The following is a 25,792-nucleotide window of genomic DNA, read 5'->3' on the forward strand; positions in this document are numbered from 1 at the left end:
TTCCCACCATCCGTGAGAGAGCAGAGATGGAGCTTCTCAGACGCTGGGGCCTCTTCAGCCCCTGTCAGGATGGCGGGTACTGGGTCTGGGATTTCTCCCTGGCTCCTTGTACCAAATGATTGGTCAGACCGCTTGTCAATCATCTGTGTGCTGCACTCCCGCCAGGTGTGATTGGTGCAGCCAGCACAGCCCGTCCCTCAACGCTGACAAGCTGTTCAACTCTCGCCACCTTTCCTGCAGGTCTCAAAGCTTGATTGGCTGGTTACATGTCAATCATGTGACTTGCCCCGACTGCTTAAATGTGATTGGCTGTATTTCATCCACTGACTCCCCATACATTTCTGGTTGGTTGTTGCCAGGCAACGAGCTCCACCTAAAAATGAACCTGAGGGCCCTGAACAAAGGCCGTGGGTGGTAAAAGACACGTTGGGACCCTAGACATGAGGATTTGTCCCCAAGAAGGAGGCTCTGGGCACTCAAAGGACGGGTAGATGCTACAGATGGGGCTTTGGGCCCTGCACACAAGGGCATCCTCTTGGTTCCCACCTGAGCTGGGTTTGGTGCCCGTGACCCCACGGAACGACACCTGTGCTGTCCGGAGTGGCCGCGGAACAGACGGAGCCCAAAGCCACGGCCTCCAGGACCTCAACGGGCTGTTGTGACATTTCATGGATGTTTCACACGGACTGAGGGCAACTGTCTGTGTGTGACATCAAAGGGCGGGGAGGGGAGCGGTGGTTGGTGAGGGCGTGTTGGATCGTGTGGGACCTGAGCCTGACGTCCATGGGGTGGAACAAGGGGTCCAGAAAGGACCGTGGTGGTGGCCACGCTGCTCCTGCGTGGAGCTCCAGAGGCTGCAGGGGGATTTCTGCTCCACCAGGGCCCAGCACAAGGCAGTGGCCCGTTCATGTCTGTCCCTGCTCTGGGGCTGTGACCCCAGCAGCACCTGCACAGCAGCAGTGTCCTCACTGCCAACACCGGCTCTTTGCTCTGCCCCTCTGTCCCCATCTCCCCGTGCTCTCCTCCGCCCCAGGCACCTTTCCCACCTCCTCCAGGACCCACCGCGGCCTCTGTCTGTCCCTATAGAGACCCATAGAGACCATAGAGATCCATAGAGAACCATAGAGACCTACAGAGACTCATAGAGACCTTAGAGACCCATAGAGGCCACAGAGAGCCATAAACACCCGTAGGGACCCACAGAGTCCGTAGGGACCCACAGACTCCATAGAGACCCATAGAGACCCACAGAGACCATAGAGCCCTGTAGAGACCATAGAGATCCATAGAGACCCATAGAGACCTACAGAGACTCATAGAGACCATAGAGGCCACAGAGAGCCATAAACACCCATAGGGACCCATAGAGACCATAGAGACCCATAGAGATCCATAGAGAGCCAGAAACACCCATAGGGACCCAAGGAGACCATAGAGACCCATAGAGGCCACAGAGAGCCATAAACACCCATAGGGACCCATAGAGACCATAGAGACAGATATCAGTATATATACAGATATCAGTATATATTCCGGGAAGAGATTGTGTTTTACATTTAGACTTCATAGTCCGATGTCTCTCGGTCCTTCCCCTAAATTAACTTGTCAATACAGGTATCAGTATATATGCAGGTGTCTATATATTCCGGGAAAAGACCATGTTTTACATTAAGGATTCACAGTCCAATGTCTCTTGATCCTTCCCCCCTGCTGGGCTCAGGTGCCAGGTCCTCAGTGATGTAAAAACAACAATTCTTCGTTAAATGTTCCTTAAAATACTGCAGCTTTAGTTCCTACCAGGAGGGCGTGTTCTGTGTGCCGTTGACATTTCACACATATTACACCAATTGATTTATTCTCCCTGTTCAGTTCTTTCTACGCATGTCTTGTTATGTCCATAGGGAACCACCAGACGATGTTCTTGTCACCAGGTAGATCATCCTTCCCACATGTAATTTGGATGGTCCCCAGCTGATCCACGGTGCTTCATGTGTTCTACCGTCTGCCTTCTGCATCATGTGGTGATGGATCTGTCTCTGTGTTTGTGTGGCACGTGTCACATCAGCAGCATTGTCCCAGCCAGCTCACTGCATCTCTTTCTCTTCTCCCTCTGCTGTCACCATGACTGTACCAGCTGTCTGCTGTGCTTCCTGACCTCATGGACCCTCTGGTCCTGCCTCCCTCCTGCTGGCCAATCCTGTTCCTGCAAAACAAGTGACAACCAGTCAGTGTCCCCTCTGTGGCACCTGGACCTTCCAGAGCAGGACGGCTGGTGGAACTGTCACCCTCAGCCAAGGCTCTGTCTGGAGTCTTCTCCTGGCACAGGAACAGCGCTGGCTGTGCCTGCTGAGCACCACGCTGCCCCACGGAGAACAGCAACAGTCGCAGAGTGGGTCTCTATGGTTTCTATGGGTCTCTATGGTCCCTATGGGTCTCTAGGGGTCTCTATGGTCTCTATGGGTCTCTATGGTCTCTATGGATCCCTATGGGTGTTTATAGTTCTCTGTGGCCTCTATGGGTCTCTATGGATCTCTATAGGTCTCTATGGGTCTCTATGGTCTCTATGGATCCCTATGGGTGTTTATGGCTCTCTGTGGCTTCTATGGGTCTCTATGGATCTCTATAGGTCTCTATGGGTGTCTATGGGTCTCTATGGGTGTCTATGGTCTCTATGGGTCTCTATGGTCTCTATGGATCCCTATGGGTGTTTATGGCTCTCTGTGGCCTCTATGGGTCTCTATGAGTCTCTATAGGTCTCTATGGGTCTCTGTGGTCCCTATGGGTCTCTATGGTTCTCTATGGGTCTCTATGGGTCTCCATGGTCTCTATGGATCCCTATGGGTGTTCATGCCTCTCTGTGGCCTCTATGGGTCTCTATGGTCTCTATGGATCTCTATGGTCTCTATGGTCCCAGTGAGTCTCTATGGGTCTCTGTGGGTCTCTAGAGTCTCTATGATCCCTTTGGGTCTCTATGGGAAAATCAACAGGGGGACCTGTGGACCTCAGCACCCCTGGGCTCCACCATGGCCCAGTTCAGCAGCCCTCGGCCCGAGGGCTCAGCGCAGGGACAGCCCCACAACCAGGGGCAGAGTGGTTCCTGCTGCTGCCCCGAGGGTCACCAGCCCCACGCAGCCCTGAGCCAGAGTGCAGGTGCCTGAGCTGGGCTGAGCTGGAAGGGGCTGCAAAACAGCTCATCGGGAGGAGGCGATGGGAGAAGGTGCTGTGTGTGTGGCACCGGGGATGAACTGACACCCTCAGTTTGGTGTCTGGACCCGTGCTGGGCTTGCACATGGACTGAGCCCCAGCTCAGAGCACAAATTGCTGTTACCAGCCCTGGGTGCCAAGCGCTGGTCCTGCTCTCTCCTCCCTGGTGCGACCCAAGTGCACGACTGCCCTGTGGCCTCTATGGGTCTCTATGGTCCCTATGGGTCTCTATGGGACTCTATGGTCTCTGTGGTCCCTATGGGTCTCTATGGTCTCCATGGGTCTCTATGGGTCTCTATGAGTCTCTATGGGTCTCTATGGGTCCCTATGGGTACCTATGGGTCTCTATGGTCTCTATGGGTCTCTATGGTCTCTGTGGGTCCCTATGGGTCTCTATGGGTCTCTATGGTCCCTGTGGGTCTCTATGGGTCTCTATGGTCTCCATGGGTCTCTATGGGTCTCTATGGGTCTCTATGGTCTCTGTGGGTCCCTATGGGTCTCTATGGGTCTCTATGGCCTTGGGGCTTGGGGAACTCGGGTCAAAAGGAAAGACAGACTGGTGTGGGTATGGGATCTCTTAAGTGTCCTGGGATTGCTTTGCTAATCACTCTGTAACAGTTCCAGGGCTATTAACTCTATATGTGCCAGAGAGGCAAATAAGTCCATGAACCAACTTTCCAACTAAGGTTTCCTTCTTACAAAAAAACACACTTCCATTTTCTCATCGGCAACCGACTGAAAGATGGGAGCTGAAGCAACATCCGCCTCTTGTGAAAACAGGTAACAACAGATGGTTCCCTTCAGTCGATCCTTAGTTGCTTCCTCCACAGGAAAACTGTCCATTAATTTAATCTTTGGTGTACAGGCAGGGCCTTGCTGATGTTCCTGTGTCGCAGCAAGAGTGTGGATGTCAGGCTTTCTGCAGATTTGTGGCTGAGTTTTCCTGTTTTCCCGTAACCCGGACAATCTTGCTGTGGACTCCTGAAGTCTCCCATAGGCTGGTGGGTTTAGAGAAGGACGGGGAGCTCTAGTGAGCTCAGGGAGGACCCGGCAGCATCACAGGCAAAGCAGACGGGAACTCGACTGGGTGAACATTAATGGAATTTATTGATAGAAGAAGCAGGAACGTCTCCCATATCTTTGGGCAGATCACCATGCACCCTGAACCGATACAGGCAGGGTGACTCCCATTGACCTCCACTTATCCCCATTGATCTCCATTGATCCCCATTGACCCTCATTGATCCCCATTGATCCCCGTTGATTCCCATTGAATCCCATTGACTCTTACTGACCCTCATTGACTCCCACTGACCACCATTGACCCCCATTGATCCTCATTAATCTCCATTGATCCCCATTGACCCCTATTGACTCCCATTGACCCCCATTGACCCTCATTTACTCCCATTGATCGCCTTTGATCTCCATTGATCTCCATTGACTGCCATTTACTCTTGTTGCCCCCCATTGACCCCCATTGACTCCCATTGCCCCCAGTTGACCCCAATGACCCCCATTGACTCCCATTGATCACCATATTAAGTTAGCAGGAGTTATTGAGAGGCTTTGAACTAGATTTGAAGGGAGAGGGGGACGAAACCAGATGTGGCAGAGGCACAGCCAAGGGCGACATGCTGGCATCTGAGGGCAGTGCTAATGGTGCCCTTCGGTCTGCCACCCAGTGCTATCAATGGCCCAGCTGAAGTGCATCTGTACGAATGCACGCCGCACGGGCAACAAACAGGAGGAGCTGGAAGCCCTTGTGAGGCAGAGAAGCTGTGATTTAATTGTCATCGCAGAAACATGGTGGGATAACTCTCGGAGCTGGAGCACTGCAATGGATGACAGTAAACTGTTCAGAAGGGATAGGCGAGGAAGGAGAGGAGGTGGGCTGGCCATGTATGTTAGGGAGGGTTTTGATTGTCTGGAACTTTATGAGGGTGATGATAGGGTTGAGTGTCCATGGGTAAGAATTAAGGAGAAGGACAACAAGGTGGACATCCTAGGGGATGGTCTGTTACAGACCACCCAGCCAGGATGAACAGGCAGATGAAATATTCTACAGACAGCTGGGAGAAGTCTCCCGATCACCAGTCCTTGTTCTTCTGGGGGACTTCAGCCTACCAGGTGTCTGCTGGAAGTGCAACCCCACAGACAGGAAACAGTCCAGGAGGCTCCTGGAGTGTATGGAAGACAATTCCTGACCCAGCTGGTCAGTGAGCCAACCAGGGAAGGAGCCCCACTGGATCTGTTGTTTGTCAATAGAGAAGGGCTCATTAGAAGTTGCCTTGGGTGTAGTGATCATGAAATAATTGAGTGTTCTATCCTTGGAGAAGTTAGAAGCGTGGTCATCAGAACTGCTATTTGGCCTTCAAGGGCAGACTTGGACCTGTTCAGGAGGCTGGTTGGCAGAGTCCCTTGGGAGACAGTTCTGAAGGACAACGCAGCCCAGGAAAACTGGTCTCTCTTCAAGAAGGTGATCTCAGAGGCACAGGAGCAGTTGTCCCCGTGTGCTGGAAGGTGAGCCGGTGGGGAAGAAGGCTGGCCTGGCTGAACAGAGAGCTGGGGCTGCAACTTGGGAATCAAACAGTAACTCTTGGAAGAAGGGACAGGCAACTCAAGGGAACTGCAAGCATGCTGTGAAGTTATGCAGGGAGAAAACAAGGTCTGAAGCCCAACTAGACCTGACGCCAGCTACTGCGGTAAAATACAAGACGAAATACTTCTATAAATACATCAGCAAGGAAAGGATAATTTAGGAGCATCTCCACCCTCTGGTGTGTGTGGAAAAACACAATGACAGAGATGAGGGAAAGGCTGAGGTGCTAAATGCCTTCTCTGCCTCAGTCTTTAAGAGTCCGAGCGGTTGTGCTCCAGGTACCCTGCCCCCTGAGACAGGAGACAGGGATGGGGAGCAGAATGAAGCCCCAATAGCGCAAGGGACAATGGTTGGCGACCTGCTACACCACTTGGACACCCACAAGTCTATGGGGCCAAATGGGATACACCCAAGGGTGCTGAGGGAGCTGGCTAAGGTGATCACTGAGCCACTGTCAATTATTCAGCTGCAGCCCTGGCTAAGTGGGGAGGTCCCAGTTGACCAGAAATTGGCAAATGTGGCACCCATCTATAAGAAGGGCCAGAAGGACAATCCAGGGAACTACAGACCTGTCCGTCTGCCCTCGGTGCCGGGGAAGGTCATGGAGCAGATGATCCCGAGTGACATCAGGCAGCACATACAAGAAAACCAAGAGATCAGACCCAGTCAACATGGGCCTATGAAAGGCAGGTCCTGATTGACCAACCTATCTCCTTCTATGACAAGGTGACCGACTGAGCAGATGAGGGAAAGTCTGTCGTGGGGAGTGAATCCACCACACAGGCTGTGGATGTTTTGTCCTTGGACTTCAGTAAAGCCTTTGACACCGTATCCCACAGCATCTCCTGGAGAAGCTGCAGCTCATGGCCTGGATGACGGATCTGCGATGGGTAAAGAACTGGCTGGAGGGTCGGGCCCAAGGAGACAAATCCAGTTGGTGGCCGGTCATGAGTGGTGTCCCCAGGTCTCAGTATTGGGGTCAATTTTGTTCAATCTCTTTATCAATGATCTGGATGAGGTGATCAAGTGCACTCTTAGCAACTTTGCAGATGACACCAAGTTGGGTGTGAGTGTTGATGCACTGGAGGGTGGGAAGGCCATGCAGAGGGATCCGGATGAGCTGGATTGTTGGTCTGAGGCCAATTGTCTGAGGTTTAACATGGCCATGCACTTCACTTGGGTCACAACAACCTCTACAGGTTCAGGAAGAGTGGTTGGAAAGCTGCCTGGCAGAGAGCGATCTGGGGGTGTTGGTTGACAGCACCTGCACATGAGGCAACGTGTGCCCAGGTGACTGAGGGGAGACCTTATTGGTCTGTATAACTACATGAAAGGAAGTTGTAGCATGATGGGTGTTGGTCTCTTCTCCCAAGTAGCAAGTGATAGGACAAGAGGAAATGGCCTCAAGTTGTGCCAGAGAATGTTCAGACTGGATATTAGGAGACATTTGTTCATGGAAAAGGTTGTGAAGCAGTGGAACAGGCTGCCCAGGGAAGTGGTGGAGTCACCATCCCTGAAGGAGTTTAAAGGATGTTTAGATGGATTTATTAGGGACATGGTTTAGTGCTAGAGTTGGGTTATGGTTGGACTCAATGATCCTGAGGGTCTCTTAGAGCTGATATTATTCTATAATTCTATTGACAAATGGAATTCAGGACAGTTATTCCCTTTAATATGCGTTATAGGCCTGCAGTGTTACGTGAGGTGCCAAGGCTCTCACACACCCCTACATGCATTGGGAGGGTCAGCGATGGTCCTGTCCAGGGCAGCCATCCCCATTCACAGTGAGTGTGGGACAGACACACAGACAGCACTGCAGACAAATTCGGTGCCTTTGTGCAAGAAACTCATTCCCACCTCTGAAGCATCACAAGATCTGTCCCTTCTCTATCCAGTAGATGTAGGGCAGCCCATGAATAGGAAGTGCATTACACCGGGGTGTCCATGGGTATAGCTACACTGCCAAATTTCCTTTCCCTCTTTTCACCATCTTGTTCTCATCCCCTTGATAACACAATCAAGGCACAGACAAAGCATCGTCACACTGGGCCTGTCAGCAGCACCTTGTCATTCCTAGAGATCAGTGACACGTCTGCCCAAGTACCTCAGGGGCAGCAGAGACACCACTGACTAAACACACGTTTCCTTCCGGGTCTGTCATTCCCAGCCCTGTTTCTCCCTGTCCTTGGGGACAGCAGGGCTTGCTCACTCTCCTCTTGCCCAATTTCAGCCCTAACTTTCCATCTGCCAAGCACTGTAACATTACTCTGCTGCTTTGGCTGCAGCAGTGCAGGAGTAGCCTGAGAGTGCTTGAAGGGTGGTTTCAGAGGTGGTGGAGGTTTTCTGCATAGTGGGAAAGAACATGAGAAAGAAATAATGGCACAAAGTGCAGCTGGAGAGGTCCAGGCTGGAGATGAGCAGCAAGGAATGTGACTGGAAGGGCAGTGCTGTGGTGGAGCAGGTCAGCAGAGGGAGTCTGCATCAGCCCAAGGCTTTGTGCTTCAAGGAACAGCTGGGGAGGATGCAGAGATCTCAGCAAAGGGAGGAAGATGCTCAGACAAGAGCAAGGTGGGGCAGCAGGGGGGATGTCTGCAGCCTGCAGGGAGAGAGGTGCAGGGGATGCCACAGCACAGGACAGGCTGTGGTGGAGATGATCAAGGGATGTAAAGAGGCTGAAAGCCCCACCAGACATGAGCTCCTTCTCCCCTTGGCTATGGCTGTTGTCTGCACCTCTGATGCCTGTGAGGAGACACCTTGTCCTTCCAGCACAGGGGCCTCATGGCCTCCTTGTCCCCAGCCAGGAACCTGGGAGCTGTGGGACCATAGTCCTGCCCTTGGCCTTGCACAGCCCCACATCACACTGTCCAGGAAGGGCACTGGGCAATGTGGGAGGGACAGGATCTGCCTTCCCAGGGCTGGGGGTCAGGGCTTGTCCCTTTGGTTAATGAAACACATTCAGGTTTACTCAGCATCTAAGAGAACTTCACCTTGCTTTTCCTGACCTCTTGTCACTGCATCCCGTTTTCTTCTCTAACCGGACCACGGGGTCAGTTCCTCAGTAGTGTCCCTTAGTGGGACTCATTAACATTGCAAGAAACTTTGGAGTTTGAATCTGACTTCTTGAGAGGTTTCATCAGCTTCCCCTCAGGGTTTGAGGTCCATGGACTCAGCACCAAACCCACCAGAGGGGTCATTAAAGCGCCTTGGGCTGCTCCTGTGCTACTGAGCTGGGCTGGGCTCCTGGGACAGAGGGAGCTCCTGGCAAGCGGCAGCGCTGCAGAGAGACAGCTCTGCCCAGGAGCAGCTCCTCTGCACACGCAGCAGGGCTGAGGGCTCTGCCTGGGGATCTCAGGGAGACGAGCAAGGCACTGCCCTGGCTCAGAGAGCTCCGCTGAGCCCCTGCAGAGGACGCAGAGGCCAATTCACACCTGAGGTTTACATACAGGAACACTAAACCAGCCCCCAGGAGCATCCCAAGCCTCTGGAGACACTGGTACAAGCGCAGTTTCCCCTGGCGAGTCCCTTCCCACCCGCAGCTCGTGGAAGCCTCACCCAGGGTGCTGGAGAGACCCTTGGTCGGGGCACCGAGGTCCTGGGCTGTGGTCAGCAGTGTCACAGGCTGGTTGGGCAGCTCCTGGCGGGGCTGTTCACGCCGTCTCCTCTGGTGAGCCGCGCTCAGCCGCTGCTGCGCCGTCTCTGGGAGAAAGGGAGAGAGAGAAGCTGTCAGAAAAGCTTCAGGGCTTGGGCACTGTGGCCCCAGGCCCACTGGGGAGGGTGAGGAGACACCTCCCTGATGCAGACGCTGCTGCTGCTGCTCCAGCTGCTCCTGCTGCTGCTGCGGGACCTGCTCCTCCTCTGGCCGCTTTGGGTTTAAAAGCCCAAGTCTCTTTCGCCTTGTGTTCCCTCCGCCTGAGAGGCCCCCAGTCTGGACTTTTCTTTGCTGTACCTTTTAAGTTGTATTTTGTCTTATAATTCAAGTATCTTTTTAAAATGCAAACGCCTGAGACTCTGATACAGGGAACCTGGGGACAAGAACGTTCCTGTGGCAGTTTTGTGCACACGAATCCGCGTGTGGCACTGCTTTGCTGATGGAGCTGGGAAGGAAATCCTCGTCCTTCTCTGGAGCCAAAAAACCACACGCGGTGGTTGGAGAAACTGCCAGTTTGACCTGGAAGGACGAAGCCAGAATTTGAGGGCAGAAATCAGTTGCCCCAGGTCCTTAGGGCTGGAGGTTGCTCTGGGATGTTCTTCTGGTTTTTAAAGGCCATGTTCCAGAACACAACGATGCCAAGTGAAGGGTCCAGGCTGTGTTTTCCTCCCCGCGCATTTCCCTGTGTGATCTGCTCTGTGACCCCCCCGTGAGCAGGGGTTGGACTGGGGGTCTGCAGAGGCCCCTTCAGCCCCACCAGGCTGGGATTCTGTGGCTCTGTGACTCTGCCCTGCGGTTCCCCAGCACCCCCAGGATGTTCCACAGCCCACAGGCAACTGCAGCTTTTCCTTTTCGGGCCGATTTCTGAAAAACCCCTGGCTCTTGTGCTGGGCTTCACCTCCCGTCCGGGTACTCCGGGGTGACAGCGGGGCCTCTCCGGTCCTTCCGCGGGCTCTGCCCGGTCGGAGCAGCAAGGCCGGCGATGGGGAGGGGTTCCCGGGGAGGGCAGAGCGCGTCCCGCGGGGCTGCGGGGACGTTTCTAGGCAGGCTCCGCGCTAAACAGCCCCGTTGCTAGGGCAGGGGGGCATTCCCAGCCCGGCGCTGCGGTAGACAGACCCGTTGCTACGGCTGCGGGGCCTTCCAGGCCGGACTCCGCGCGGCGCGGCCCCCGTCGCTATGGGAACGGGGCCCTTCCAGTGCGGGCGGCGCGCAGCATGGCGGTGCCCCTGCCGAGCGCGGCGCTGAGCGGCGTCCGGAGCGGGCGGGCGTTCGGCACGGCCGGTGAGTCCCGGGCCGGGGAGCCCCGGTTCCCCTGCGCGGGCAGCGGGAGCCGCTTGGGGCGTGGCGGGGAGAGCGCTCGGGCGGCTGAATTCCTGGCGCGGCCGGCTCGGGGAGGCGGGGGTGGCTCCGGCTCTTCCCGGGCTCTCTCGGCCTCGTCTCTTGCGCTCTGGTGAAAGCGGGAACTCTCTGGCAGCGAAGAGATGGAGTGAACAGCAGAGGCAATGCCGCTGTTCGGCGGCATTCTTTATTTCATCAGCGCTGGGCAGCACTGGTAGACGCTTGCACCTGGGCAGGAACAAGCCCAGGTTCCAGCCTAAGCTGGGGAAGGACCTGTTGGAGAGCAGCGAAGGGGAAAGGGACCTGGGGGTCCTGGGGACAGCAGGGTGACCATGAGCCAGCACTGGGCCCTTGTGGCCAGGAAGCCAATGGGACCTGGGGTGGGTTAGAAGGGGGTGGTCAGTAGGTCAGAGAGGTTCTCCTGCCCCTCTGCTCTGCCCTGGGGAGACCACCCCTGGAATATTGTGTCCAGTTGTGGCCCCTCAGTTCCAGAAGGACAGGGAACCGCTGGAGAGAGCCCAGCGCAGCCACCAAGATGCTGGAGGGAGTGGAGCATCTCCCGTGTGAGGAAAGGCTGAGGGAGCTGGGGCTCTGGAGCTGGAGAAGAGGAGACTGAGGGGGGACTCATTCATGGGGATCAATATGGAAAGGGGGGTGTCCCGGAGGCACCCCAGGTTCGTTTAAGGGACAACAGGGTCCAAAACAACTTCTGTTAAACCGGTGAGAAACAGGGTTTTAGCATCCAAAAGTGACTCGAATACAGGTTCGGATACCAGTTGAGGAAAATTATGAAGGGGCAGCAACCAATACGACAGGCGGTGCACAGAGTGCATGCACGTGGCTTCACCAAAACAGTGCCGGAGCCGTCCCTGAGTCTGGGAGGAGTCCGCACTTGCCTGAACACGGTGTGGGGTTATTTTGAAGAGATACACGTGCTGTAGTGAGTACGGAAAGTGCACACTCGCGATTCTGCGAGGGTAAATTTATAATACACTCGCAATCCTGCGATGGGCAGTTTCACTCACACCCGTAGCGGCAAGGCAGCAGAGTCTCCATCCCGGGGGGGCTCTCGGCGGCAGCATCTCGCTCGTGCTGCGAGAGACCCGCGACAAATGGGCGGAGTCTTGACGAGAGTCCCGTTTTTTATTGGCTGATCACATCTGACTGTGGGCATTCCAGAAGCTTCTCTGCACCCCCACTCTGGCTGTGGGTGCCCCTGAAGCCTCCAAACATCCCCCACACTGGCTGCGGGCGCCCAGCGGCTCCCTGGCACCTCGGTGCTCCCTTCTCCTAACGGCCCTGGCCAGGGGCTCTGGGGCCAAACAAAAGAAGCTGTAGCAGAGAGAGAGGGAGATGTGTCTACTCCTTCCATGATGAAGGAGGGAGGGGGAGAGAGGGGGGTTTGCACCCTGCCACACCCACTGTCCTGTCCTGTACCCCACTATACTGCCCCTTCACCCTGCATACCCCCTCCCTACCCCCCTGCACCCCAATGTCCTCCACATGGTGCTGGTGGATGGATCCAGCTCAGCACAGGGTGGGGTGCCCGACTGCTCTTCCTGGGCCCCCCCAAATCCTGCTGTGAACCAGCAGGTCCCAGTACAGCCCAGCACCGCTGTGCCTGCCCAGGGGGTTGCAGCCAGTGGGGGGTGCCCAGGAGTGGGTGCTGACAGTTTGGGGGAGCACCCGCCTGGCCCCAGCCCAGGGCAGCGTGTTGGGGTGATCCTGGGTCCCCACACCATGACACCCAGCAGCAGCCACTACGTGTGTGTCACAGGGCTGTGCTTGTCCCCCTGTCCCCTGCAGGGCTGGGGACACACACACATACCCAAGCACCTCAGAGCCCCCACCACCCCCTCCCACAGGCATCCCCACTCTGATGCCTTTATCACCCTGAGCATCCTCACCTGCACCCCCATGCTCCTGGACACCAATTTAAGCCCAGCAGCCCCAGTGCTGGGATGTGTTGTGCTCAGCTCTGTTCCCTGTGCCCACTTTGGGGGTTTCCTGCTTTATCTGCCCCCACTTAGGTGTTTTATTTCCCCCTGATGGATGCTGGATGTGCAGTGGGACCTGCTGCTGCTGCCATGGTCCCCCTTTGCTGCCCAGGGTGGGGGTGCTGGGACCACCTGCAGCCCCAGCTCATTTGGGGGGTGATGACTGGCAAACCAGCCTTCCCCCCACCCCGGGGGCACCCATTCTGCCCCCCTCTCTGTGCACTCTAGGTTCTCCCCATCCCTCTTCCCCTCTGCATCCTCTCTCCAGTTCCTCTGATCCCAAATATCACAGCTCCTGTGCTTCCCCCTCACACCCCCCATGCCCCAGATTCTTTCCTGGGTCTCCCCGATTCCTCTTTACCCCTCCAAATCCCCTCCAGCTCCGTTGCCCTCTGCAGGGCTTTGCTCCTGTCCCCTGCTCAATCACCTCTATCCCCACCGAGCACCTTCAGCTTGGCTCTGGTCCCTGCATGCTCACTCCCACCCTGTGTGACACCCCCTGCACCGTCCCATCCCTTTCCCCCTCCCCATATACACTTGGATCCTCTCTGAACCCGTCTCCAAGACCCTCCCTGGGTTTCTGTGCCCCCTGCTCTGCTCCAAGCTCCTCTGGGGCCACCCAGACCCCTCTGTCCCTTCCTCTGCTCCCCGTGCAGCAGAGTGGCCTGTGAGAGCTCGGGCAGGATGTGCTCCCCGTGTTCCCCCTGGATGGGACCCTGCCCCACGGTCTCACAGCGAATAGAGCCTGGAAAGAGGCTTTGCTGTCATCCGCTCTGGGTCGCCCATGGCGTGGCTGGGCTGGGACAAGCACCAGCCGCCTCCTTCCCCAGGGGAGCTGGAGCTGGTCACATCGTTGTGCAGGTTTTGGCAGTCGTTCTCCTTGCTGGTGTTCTTCAGATGACCTGAATCCCAGAGCACAAAATCTTTCCTATTGAGATTTCTCCCAAACAGGCACGGGTGTCAGAGCCGGCGAGCTCCAGAGTGAGCGCTGTGCTGTCCCCGCGCTGTCCTTTGTCCCTGCGTGAGCAGTGAAAGCCTGGCAGCTGTGTGGGGGTGTTATTTTTCTCTGCTAAAGTGGCTGAAGCATTTCAAAGGGTTTCCCCAGGTGTTCTTGGCAGAGAGCTAAAGCCAGGCACATTTCCCTGGCCTCTGCATCACCCAAGACACTTCAGTTCTGCTTTTCCACCAAGCTGAGTGGTGTTGTCGATGCGCTGGAGGGAAGGGGTGGCATCCAGAGGGACCTGGACAGGCTGGGGGGTCCATGTGAACCTCGTGAAATTCAACCAGGCCAAGTGCAAGGTCCTGCACCTGGGTCAGGGCAATACCCAGTACCAGCATAGACTGGGGGAGGATGGATGGATGGATGGATGGATGGATGGATGGATGGATGGATGGATGGATAGCAACCCTGTGGAGAAGGGCTGGTGGGTGACAAAAGGGACATAAGTCTGCAATGTGCATTTGCAGCCCAGAGAGCCAAGTGTCTCCTGGGCCACATCACCAGCAGGTGGAGGGAGGGGATGCTCCCCCTCTGCTCTGCTCTCCTGGGGCCCCCCAGAGAACCGAGTCCAACTCTGGGTTGTCTGGCACAAGACAGACATGGACCCCAGGGGCTCTGTCCCTCTGTCACCAGTGCTGCCTCAGTCCCACCCTGCTCCCTCCAGCATTTTAGAACGATGCTAAAACCCAACCTGTGGCTGGTGATGCCAACCCAGGCGATGTGTGGGTCAAAAATCACCATCACATATATTAACCCTCCTAAAACCAACATGGAAATGGCAGATGTTTGTGCCTCCTTGTGTGGATGCAGCTCTGGCTGCCTCGTCCCGCATCCCACCCTTGCAGCTCCAGGACAGACCCCACACTGGTGGCCCTGCCTGCATCTCCCGTCCCAGAACAGCCAAAGGAGCCGCTTGTTTTGGCCTCCAACTGGCTGATTTAGCCTGGTTCCCTTTCTCCATGAAGGATAAAACGCGGTGCTGAGGCTCCGGTGTCAGTCCCAGCCTGTGCCTACCCTTCGTTGTGTGTCATTTCATGTGATTTTGATCACATCCTTGAAAACAAAAAGAACCTCCAACCCACTCAGTCTCAGCCCTCCCAAGGCAGAGATATTTCCGCGTGGTGAACGCTCCCATGCAAATTCTCCCATGTCCTATTTTAGGTTTCTCGCCGGCACTGGCTGCAGACAACTGCGCTGGAGCTCCTGTCAAGCCTTAGACAAGGGTCTCAGGGATATGGGTCAGTGCCAGGGGTGGGTTATGGTTGGGTTCCATGATCTTGAGGGTCTTTTCCAACCAAAATGATTAATGAGTTTTTAGGGTTTATCCCAAATGATGGGAACCCCCGGTTCCAGCTCTGCTCTTTACCACATACCTTTTAGAGGCTGAAGAGGAAGGAGACGCAACACCTCAGCATACGGGGGGTCTTCCCCAAAGCTTCCCAGTGTCCCTTCTGTCTCCTCTGCACATCAGGGCAGGGCACAAGGGACAAAGTACCACCAGCACGCTCTGAAAGGTCATCATTTCTACCAGCTGCAACCTGATCTGGGTGAAGATGTCCCTGCTCATGGCAGAGGTTGGACTGCATGAACTGTGAAGGTCCCTTCCAACCCAAACTGTTCTGTGAGTCTGATGGCTGCACTCCAGTGGCGGGGATTCAGTTCAGGAGGGACCCAGGTTTTCAGGAATGCGGACCCAGGAGTTTGGGAGAGAGGACCCAGGAGTCCTGGAGAGAGGACCCAGGCGTCCGGGAAAGGGACCCAGGAGTTCAGGCGGGGATTCAGGTCAGGAGGGACCCAGGAGTTCGGGAAAGGGACCCAGGAGTTCGGGAAAGGGACCCAGGCGTTCAGGAAAGGGGACCCAGGAGTTCGGGAAAGGGACCCAGGAGTTCGGGAGAGAGGACCCAGGAGTTCAGGTGGGGATTTAGTTCAGGAGGGACCCAGGAGTACCCCTAAGGACCCAGTAGTTGGGGAGGGACCCAGGAATTTGGGAAAGGGACCCAGGAGTCCTGGAGAGGGGACCCAGGAGTTCGGGAAAGGGGACCCAGGGGTACCCCTAAGGACCCAGTAGTTGGGGGGGGACCCAGGAGTGCCCCAAGGGACCCAGGAGTTCGGGAGAGAGGACCCAGGCGTTCGGGCGATCCCGCTGCGTGGCCACGCCCCCTCCCCATCACCCCGCCCCCCTCTCCTTGGCCCCGCCCCCTCCGCCCCTGCACCGCGCGGCCTCCCCGGAGCCGAGCGGGCTCCGTCCCTCTCCTCCCCCCCCGCCCCCCCTGTGCTCCGGGTGCCGAGTTCGAATCCCCCCGCAGCCGCCTCCTCCCCCCGCTCCCTCGGTGTGCGGGGCCTTGCGGGAGTGCTGCGTGCGGGGCAACGCGGGGCGGGAGCCCCCGGCGCCCCCGGGATGCGTGAGGGCGGCCGGCAGGGCCTGCGGCTGAGAGGAATCAACCTGACAAGAGGTTTTGTTCCATGGAACAGGACAGGATGGGTCTTCCCTGAATATCGCTGGATCTCTTACAGTTGGATTAATATTAGGATGGCAACCAGCCCTGTAGCCATAGAACTCTTGTAATCAGTAACCAAACTCTGTTCTTAAAGCTGACATAGATTTATGGTATATTCTTACAAGGCAGGTAACTGTAACCGAGCCTTATTCTTAAGGTGGACATAGATTTACGATATATTCTTTTAAAGTTGGTACCGTAGAAAATAACTGATAATTGTAGCATCTTTTAGATAGGAAGTTTGTGTTATTACAGGTGTGGAATATTCTAATGGTTGTCAGGGGTGTAATGAATATGTATGTGACTGACTTGTATAATAAGGTATGGTCTGAATCAGCTGTTGGAAGCTTTGGGTGCGAACCCCTGGTTTCCCAGCGCTGGAATAAAGCACCGCATGGAACTGTGCCCGTGGTTCTGTGTCCTGATTGCTGACATTAGCACAAATCACAACTGCATTTTTCACATCCTCCTCCTCCTCCTCCTCCTCCCGCTCCTGTCCGGGATGTGCAGCTGCAGCAGGCTCAGTGCCAGGGCCACAAGGTGCAGGGGCACCAAGAGCAGGGCCGCAGCCGAGCGGGTCCAGCAGAGCCTTGGGGAGGGCTGCCCTTGGAGCAGGGCCGGAGCTCCAGCCCTCTCCCTGCAGGCCTTTCCCTGCCCCCCCAGCGCTCACCCACTGCCCAGCGCAGCCTCACAGCCACCAAGGAAACACCCACAGCGTGAGACCCAGCGGTTTGCAGGGGGGGCTTTACTGATCGGGCAAGAGCTGGTGCCAGCAGCCTGGCCGGCACTGGCGCTCGTCACGCCGGAGAAGGCTCTTGCTGGACGTCTCTCTCGCGAGCCTCAGCGCCTGAGACGGTCTCCTGGCACTGGCCGACGTGGAGCAGATCCGCTCTCCAGAGCTGCGGAGTTGAGTACAAAGCTCTGCAGTCTTGTATGCACAGAGGTGCAGAGCAACAAGTCTGGTCAGGACACCTGTGGTGGGATCTGCTGCTGTCTGGAGAGAGCAGGTCCAGGTCCCTGGGGTGCAGTCCCACCCTGCTGCTCTCCGTGCCCCCAGGGCTGTCAGGAAAACACCCTCTTTGCCCAGCTCTGGCCTGAAGCTGGCCCACAGCCCCTTTTGCAGAGGCGAGCACTCCAAAAGGCAAACACTCAACTGGGAATGCTCTTTCCCCAGTTGTTTTTCACGGCCTGCGGTACCTGGGCCTCCCATTGCTCTGGCTCTTTTTTCCAGGCCTTTGGCGGTGCCACTGCTGCGCTTCTGCTCTATCTTGCTGCACAAGGACTCCCAGAGCTTGCGTGTTTCCTCCTCCGTGCACACGCGGGGCTGCGCCTGCAGGACCACGGCAATGCAGCAGCAGGCAGTGTTGGTGTCCCTGGCAGGGGCTGGGGGGATTTCAGCGCCCCCCTCCCTCCTGCCCCTTCTTTTCAGCCTCTCCATCAGCCCTGCTTTGCTCACGGTCCCGACTGCAGAGCCTTTCTGCAACGACCCCTGAGCCAAGGGAGCGCGGGGCTGAAAGCAACCCGGCTGCTTGCTGTCCCAGACCAGCCTGGCCGCACCGTTGCGCCGTCGCCATTACAAACGCCACCACATCGAGCCTTGGGGACGTACCGGTCCTGCCCTCCTCTCCCCCGCCTTGGCAGGGGGTGCAGCCTGGGGTGCAGCTTCCCGCAGGTGTTGGCTGCTGCCTGCCTCTTTCCCCGACCGTTCCCAGCGCAGCACGGCCAGCTCGCTGCAGACACACAGCGGGAGGAGGTGGTGTGAGCACAGGAGCGCGCTCCAGCCGGGCTCCCAGCTGGGCGCCAGCCGCGGCGGCAGGAGCGGCTCTGCCGAGAGGCCGGTGCCAGGAGAAGCGGCTCTCTCCCGCGGGGCTGCGGGGAGCAGGAGGAAGGGACTGCGGGAGAGGAAGCGCTGCCCGTGTCCGGAGAGATTTACCACTGGAGCTTGTCCTGCAGATCCAGCTGCTCATCCCTCTCCCCTCTCCTCTTGCGGGCCACCTGCCCCAGGATGCAGGTCACCACCTCCCGCAGGGCCCGGTCTGTCCGTGGGGAAAGGCTCCTGCAACAGCAAGGACAAAGTCTCCCTGACTCTGCAGCTGGGACCGTCCTGCCTCTTCCCACACTCAGCCCCACAGCTATGCGGCCCCGTTCTGCCCCACAGCCCCCTGGAGGCAGGAGGGGTTTCAAGCCCCTGCTCTGGCCCCTGCCGTGGGGTCTAACCCAGCCCGTTCCCGTGGCTGCAGAAATCCCCGGGCGCCCTGTGCAGCCCCGTGGCTCGGGGGTTGGCTCCCTGTACCCACCACCTCTGGCTCACCCCCACCGCCCCAGGGCTCGGCTGGAGCGGGCACACTCGTACCGCTTCGGGGGGACGCTGTTGTCCTCAGGGACTGTGGGGGGCTCTTCTCCGGCCTCTTCCCAGTCCTCCATAATGGTCCTGATCTCCAGCAGGTCACAGCTGGACTCGTCTGACTCCACGCTGCTCGGGGAGCTGTCTGAGGAGCACTCGGGGGAGCTGGATTCCTGCACAGGAGGAGACTCTCACACAACAGCCCCGCACCCGGAGGGTGCTGCTTCCCAGCACGCAGACCCCAGAACACTTCTGGATGGACCACAGGGGACGGGGAGAACCGGGAGAAGGAGCTCAGCAGGCCCTGGGGTGACCTCTGAGTGTCACCAGGGTTTCACTGCAACTCTGTGTCCCCCTTCTTGCTCAGGAAGGGCAGCATCACCCGCCCGGCTCTGCTGCAGCAACACTGCTGTGACGGCTTGGGTGCCAGAGGTGCTTTGCGGTCTCAGCCGCCCCGCGGGAGAAAGTGCTCTTCTTCTGCAGGAATCCCAAGTACCTGGCTCCTCTGCATCTCCTCTGGGTTTTCTGCCTCTCCTTCCACACCGGGTGTCTCCTTTTCTGCCTCGGCCTTTGCCGTCATTGCTCCGGCTGACGGCCGTTTACTTTTTTCCCCTACCGCCGCCTCTTTTTTCTTCTTTTCCTCTCCTTCCAGGAATTTCTGGATATACTGTGGAAGCTTCTCCTCTTTCTTCTTCTGCCGTTTATTCTGGAGGCCGAATGAAATGCAATAGCAGGCAGCATCAGTCTGTCCTGCCACGGCTGAGCTGTTTCCCTCCCTTCCCTCCCTTCTCTTCTGCCTCGCTGTCCACGCTGGTTTGCTCCCAGGTTCCCGGAGGCTCCGCCGAGGAGCCCGTCTGGGATGACCAGGGAGATCGGCCACCACCGGGCTACAAACCAGCCGGCAGCTGGCGAGCCCAGACAAGCCCTGCAGCCACCGGGCCGACAGAAACAGCCGCACGTGAGGGCTCTGGGGGTGTTTCCAGGCTGCTGGAAGTGACAAGTATATTCTCAACTGACAGTGACCCGCCTCTCTCCAAGCAAACACCAAAGCAACCGGTCAGTGGTCCCGTGAACACCCAGTGAAGAATCTTGTGAGCACCGGCATGTGTGGAGCAACGCTGCTCTACAGTCCAGTAGGATGTGCTCCTGCAGCATCCGGTGTCGGGTACCTTTTCTCTCCTCTCAATGGCTCTGGCTATGAAGTCCACTTCTCTGGGGGCAACCAGAGGCGGTAGCTTTCCTTTCTCCTCCTTTTCCTTCAAGCAGCTCCTCTGGATGACCGGTAGCTGCCTGCAAAGACACAACAGGGCGTGTTGGCAGGAGCGCAGGAGGAGCTGGTTCTGCATCCTGTGCTTCCAGGTGGCGCCCCTGCTTCTGCAGCAGAACGGGCTCTGCTCACAGCCTTGTGATCAAGTCCCCAGGCACAGAGAAGACCCCAAGCTGTCAGCCTCGAATGTGCCCAACAGCCCCCCTGCAACCCAGGATGCCCAGGTCTCGGCCCTCTCTTGCTGGAGCACCCAGAGGAACAGGGTCCTGTGCCCGGAGATAGCGCTACGCCCTGTACGGGCAGGTTGGGCGCTGGGGACACAGTGTCAAAGGGGGGAGGACACGACCCCACGGAAAAGCCATCCTGCCACTGAGCTCTCCGTAAGACAGGCGTCAGCGCAGAAGAGGCTCCTGGTTACTCAGGGCCATCCTCTGCAGTAACTAACTGCAGAACTCTGTTCTCAGCAAACAGAAAGGCCAGGCTCATTTCAACCTGAAGGGAACGCCAAAATGACCTTCTGCTCCTGGAACGAGCCTCTGCACTTGGCTACTCAAGAGATCTGCACATCGGAAGGGAAGAAAGAAATGGTGGTGCCAGCAGAGTCTGCCAAGAAGCTGCAGACACTGCCACAAGCAAGAAACCGTGAGTCAGTGGGACGTGGGCAAAGCGCACGTGGGGTGTTTCCGGGAGAAACGTCTCGCTCCCACAGAGACCAGAGCAGGGGGCCACGCTCACCCGTTTATGCGAGTGTCTCACCTGGCGCGAGGCTCACTCCCCTCGGCTTTCTGACCCTGCTCCGGCTTCACAGTCAGGGCAGGTAACCGATGTGGAGGAAGCCTGGCTCGACGGAGGAGGCGCTTCCCGGCAGCATCCTCTAGAAACGGGAAAGGAGACGGTTCTTCAGAACAGCATCTCGGTGTTGTTCTGGGAACCGGGTGCCACTCGTGTGCCAGTTCCAAGGAGAGTGACGTGCGGGTCTGCTCGGGGCTGTGGTAACACTGGGGAAGGTGGTCCTTTTCATCCCTTTGGGGGAAAGCCATGTTTCCTGGGAGGTCTTAGGCCTTTTCTGACACTGTTTTTCCATCCAACGCCCCATGCCTACAGTGCACCGTTATTCCCTGGGGAAGACTGTTTGCATGGCTTTCTCTCATCCGTGTGCTGAAACGGGGGCTTCCATGGCAGATACTGGTGCTGTCCAGGAGTCATTCTGGGGAGGGGAATCATTTATCTCAAGGGAACCCGGCTCTGGGGTTTCTGCATTGGTCCCGCGCACACAGATTTGCTGCTGGGGCAGGTTCACACCACAGGCCATCACCTTTTCCCTTCACACATCCGTTCAGGTCTATCAGCGCTGGCACTTTGGGCACGGTCTCAAGTTGGTACCTGGCAGAGGAAGAAGGCAGCAGGCTGAAGAAAGGACACCACGTTGTTTCCCACCGCAGCCCAACCCGGAGGGACGCAGCAGAAGCTCCAGTGCCGGGAGAGGCCCCGTCAGCCTGTGCCCGCGTTTCTCCATCCTTCCCTGAGAATGGCCGTCCTCCCACAAAACCCCCTTGCTGCTGCTGGGGAAATGACTCTGCTCATCGCGCACATGGAGAGCAGAGTATTATCTAGTGCTCTGGTTTTCTAAGACGCCTTTGAATTCTGATCTTGCCCTCCGAGTTCCTCGTAGAGCCTTGCAGATTAACGTTTCCAGACCTAAGAGCAGTCTCTCCCAGAGAGGAAAGAAAAGGAGCAGGAGAAACGTAGCGGGAAATGTTGCCTAAATGCGTCTCTAGGCCCACAGCAGGACAGATGCAGAAGCTGTGCCACTGTCCCCCGTTCCTCAAGTGAAGTCAAACGTACCATGGCAGGACGACAACACGTCCAGAAGAGGTCTGGGAAGCAGCGGTGTCATGGCGTGAGATGACCGAGTCCCTCATCTCCGGCATCTGCAACGAGGACAGAGGCGGATGACGGGAGGAGCGGACGCTGGGAAGGGCCGGCTGCTCGCTCCGCCTCAGCCCAGCGCCAGCAAAGAGCCAGAGCCGCCCAAGGGCTCTGGGCTCAGCAAGCCTTGCTCTGCCTGTGCCTCTGCTCCCGGCCCCCAGAGTGGGGCACGCAGCGCTCCCCGCCATCAACGCCGGCCTTTTCTCGCAAAGGGCAGCTCCTCTGGGGGCGGCTCTTGCAAAGCCGGGCCATTGCACGCCAGGGAGGTGCTCTGCAGAGAGCCTGCTGTGCTCTAGAGCTCCAGGAGCCCAGGGGCTGAACGAGGCATGGCCGGCCAGGGGAAAGCAGCCCCCAGAAAGCATTTCAGAAGCAGCAGGAGTGGCGCTGGGAAAGTGAAAATCCTACCTCGAGAAGAGCTTGCAGCATCTTGCCAGCGCCATTCAGCCTTTCCAGAAAGTCTAAGTAAAATCTCATTTTCACGTCTTTTCCCTGGACAATCAGCATGCCCACGTCCCTCCAGATGATGGCAACGTTCTGCCCGTTCTCTACGCAGGCATGGAAAAGGTGTGTGGTCCTTTCCATGTAGAGCTGCACGGTGCCCTCAGAGACAGCGTTCTCTGAGGCTATCTGAGCATACGGCAGTTGCTCGAAATCTTGGTGGCCTGAAAGACGAGAGAAGAGGAACACATGAGCTTGCAGACCTGCTGGGCAGGCTACAATCAAAGGTCTGCAGCCTCCAGGCCCTCGGGCAACACTTTGGTACTGGGCTGTCTGGCTGGGCCAGCGCCTCTGAGGAGACGCTCGGCTTGTCCCTTCCTCTTAAAGTGGGCAGTGAGGTGCGGAGCAGACAGCGGTGGCTTCTCTGATACAGAAAGGGAAACAAAGAGTCTTAGGCACTTGGTGGGAAGAAGAGTGACTGTGGGACAAAGTGGGGAGATAGGCGCCAGGTCCCAGGGCAGCTGGAGGGTGCCAGCCCGCACTCGGTGCTGTCTTTGTCTTTAGAGAGAAACGCACCCCAAACACAGCCCCAAGCTCCTGGTGCTCCCCGGGGTCCCACAACAGCTGCCCCAAAGGCAGCAGTGACCAGAAGGCGCAGGTGTCCCGCCAGTGGCTTTTGGAAGGAACCGTCTTTCCCCCCTGGGTTTCCCCTGCTTTTCCCCCGTGCAAGGAGGCTGAGGGAGCTGGAAGAGCCCCGGCATTTGCCTGGACGAGGTCTAGAGCAGCGGAAAGGGGGAGCAAGAGTTGAAGCATCATGGAACCAGAAGACACCACACCAAGGAAGCTGTGAGGGACCCTGTTGTTGAAGCAGGACAAAGAGAGTGCGCTCTTAGCTGCATTGTCCTCTGGTGATTCTTTAAAACAAACAGCTGGGCAGGGTCCTTCCACAGCCGGCTGGTTTTGTCGAGTGGAGCTCTTGGCAGGGCCGCGGTGGGTGGTTGGTGCTCCCCTCAGTCACCTCTGGAGAGCACAGCACCCCTCCCACCCTGCTCAAGGCCAGCGCCGCTTTCACGCTGCTCACCAGGAAAGTCTGTGCAAGCACAGCGGAGCTCACGGTCCTGCGCAACAGCCTTTTCAGGTTGGAACACGGGTCTCTCCACGATCACCAGATCCTGGTCGCTGAGGGCTACTCGCTGCGTGACAACCGCAAAAGTCCCGATTCCGGGAATGCGGACAGCCTGGAACAGAGGAGATGGCGGATGGGAAGAAGCCTTGGAGGGGCAGACGGGTGACTTGTCAGAGGAGGCTGATGGTGCTTAGTGCCCTGCCCTGGCCTGAGGTACAAAGGAGCAAGATGGGCTCCTTGGGAGAACACAAACAGGGGCTGCGCTTTTCCCTCGCACCCCCTTTCAGCTACGAAGAACCAAATAGGTGAGGGAAAGCTGACAAACACCCTCTGGCTCAATCAGATAGAAGGCAGGGGGTTCCCACGCTTGGAATAAATCCAGATGTGTCCCAGGCTTCCAGGTTTTCACATGCAACTCTGACGGGGGGACCTTCTTGTACATCTGAATGGACAGAGAAGGTGTCCATGTCACGGTGTGCATTGCAGTGTTGTGCTGGGGCGTTGCTCCTGCTTTCAACGAGGGGAAGAACAGCTGCACCCGATGGCAAAGGGCTGTCAGGACTTGATCAGCGTTCATCAGGGTGTGAGGGGAGAAGGAGGTGAGGCCCACCTGGTGGAGAGCCAGCTGCAGGCTGAGGTGATACGATGTGCTGGCCCAAATCTTAGCGAACTCTGGAAGAACAAGGGAAAGACCCGTCATGCTCTGAGGCAGCAAGCTCAAGACCATTTGGCCCACTCCTGTCCAAGGGGCGATGCATCTTTCACTCAGGCATTTCAGGTGGTCTCTCTCCAGCCCGGCAAGAACCAAGGGACACCCCATGCTGCCTCCAAGGGGCTCCTTTCCTTGCGGGTGCAGCTCTCCAGGGTGTGACCCACTCCCACGGGAAGCCGGCAGTGCTCTGCCCTGCCCGCGGGGGCACGGGGCTGCGCTCCACGCGGCTCTCGGAGGCTCAGGGCAGGCCCTGGTGTCTCCCCAGCAGGGGCCGGTTTTGCCGGGTCACATCTCTGAACACACAGAGCCCACGTGGCCCACGAGCACCTTCAGCTCTTCCATTCAGACGTGAGCTCAGCGTGGGCAATGCCCAGCGCCAGGCAAGGGCAGCCCCTTGGGGTCAGGGGCTTCTGCCTGGGCTGCCCCAGGAAGGCAGGGGCCACGTCAGGGAGGGAACCAGGAGCCCTGGCTGCCACATCAGCCCCTCAGCCCTTTGGGATGGTCAAGCAGGTCCCTCCTTGCACTCACCACTCCTGAGCAACCACCCCCCACAGTCCTCGGGTTTCCATGCCTGATTTCAGAGATGTCCTTGACCCAGACACACATGTGAAATTGGGCCTGAAGGCCTTACCATAACGCTCCAGCTTCTCAATAGTTGGGCTCAGGTGAGGCTGCAAGAAGAGCTGTCTTGCCATCTTAGTTCCACTCCTGCTTCAAGTCAACAACTGCAGAGAGTGGCTGGACAATGGCTTTACTGCTTCTCCTTGTCCTCGTCCTTCTCCTCCTCCTTCTTCTCCTGATCCTTCTTCTCCTTCTCCTCCTCCTCCTCCTCCTTCTTTTTCTCTCCTCCTCCTCCTCCTTCTCCTTCTCCACCCTTCACCCTGCTTGGTGCTGTCCTGCTCCCTCTCTCCGCCTTCTCCTCCTCACTGCAGAGCAGCTACTCCAGAGCAGAGCGGTGCGAGAGCAGCTCTCAGCACTTGGAGTCCACTCGGCCTCACGGGGTGAGTGGGGCAGACGCTGGTCACGACAGGGACAGGGGGGCTGTCACCACTGTGACGTGTGGCTGTCCCACTGTGACCCCGGACCGTGTCACAGAGGGGCTGCACACACCCTCCCCCCAGGCCCTGCCAGGGGCTCTGCAGTGGGCAGGGGCTTCCGGGAGCTGCCCCCACCCCACTGTCTCCTGAGCGGGAGGGGTTTCCCCAGGCCACCCCTGCCATGTCCCCACATGGGGACACCGGGCTGCAAGCGCCGATGGGCTTCCTTCCACCCTTCCCCGCTTCTTCCTGCCCCTCTCACCCAACGTGTCTGCAGCGGGGAGCGCGGCTGCCCTGCCTGGCGCAGCTTGGGCAGGCGATGGCTGCTCACACCGGCTTTGGAGCCGGCTGCACCCCTCTCCCACCGGCCCCGGCAGCACCGGACCTGCTCCCACACGGGTCCCGCTGCAGCTCCCGCTGCTCACGGTTCCCAGTGCCATGGAGAGGACTGCTCTGATTTGCTGAAGGTGCTGAGGGGGGTGCCGTTGCCAAACTCGGGGAGGGGGTTCAGGCTGCCGAACCAAACAGGGTGGTGATGGATGGCCGCTGCTCCCTTGGTGTTCCCAGGAGAGAGGCCTGGTCCATGCAGCAGCACTCGCGGTGCCCTAGGGCTCATTAACGCTCCGTGCCACAGGTCGCCCGGCTCCAGGC

At 57.6% G+C, this 25,792-nt stretch overlaps 2 long non-coding RNA genes across 6 annotated transcripts; one reads left to right on the top strand and one right to left on the bottom strand.

Annotated features, from left to right (window-relative positions):
• Nucleotides 1-10,535: 10,535 nt before the first annotated feature.
• On the top strand, nucleotides 10,536-16,692 carry LOC136115922 (uncharacterized). 5 transcript variants are annotated; one of them, XR_010653333.2, is made up of 3 exons: nucleotides 10,557-10,736; nucleotides 14,952-15,028; nucleotides 15,171-16,692. It is a non-coding gene; the product is annotated as an uncharacterized lncRNA (long non-coding RNA). The 5 variants fall into 5 exon arrangements; XR_011736114.1 differs by lacking the exon at nucleotides 14,952-15,028 and having other exon boundaries at nucleotides 10,623-10,736; nucleotides 15,171-15,411; nucleotides 16,263-16,692; XR_011736112.1 differs by having other exon boundaries at nucleotides 10,536-10,736; nucleotides 14,952-16,692.
• A 6,723-nt stretch (nucleotides 16,693-23,415) lies between these two features.
• Nucleotides 23,416-24,868, bottom strand: LOC139825971 (uncharacterized). Its single transcript, XR_011736107.1, has 3 exons — nucleotides 24,736-24,868; nucleotides 24,003-24,064; nucleotides 23,416-23,504 (listed from the first exon to the last, which is right to left on the bottom strand). It is a non-coding gene; the product is annotated as an uncharacterized lncRNA (long non-coding RNA).
• Nucleotides 24,869-25,792: the final 924 nt, after the last annotated feature.

This window comes from Patagioenas fasciata, chromosome 32, assembly GCF_037038585.1.
Source record: "Patagioenas fasciata isolate bPatFas1 chromosome 32, bPatFas1.hap1, whole genome shotgun sequence".
NCBI lineage: Eukaryota > Metazoa > Chordata > Aves > Columbiformes > Columbidae > Patagioenas > Patagioenas fasciata.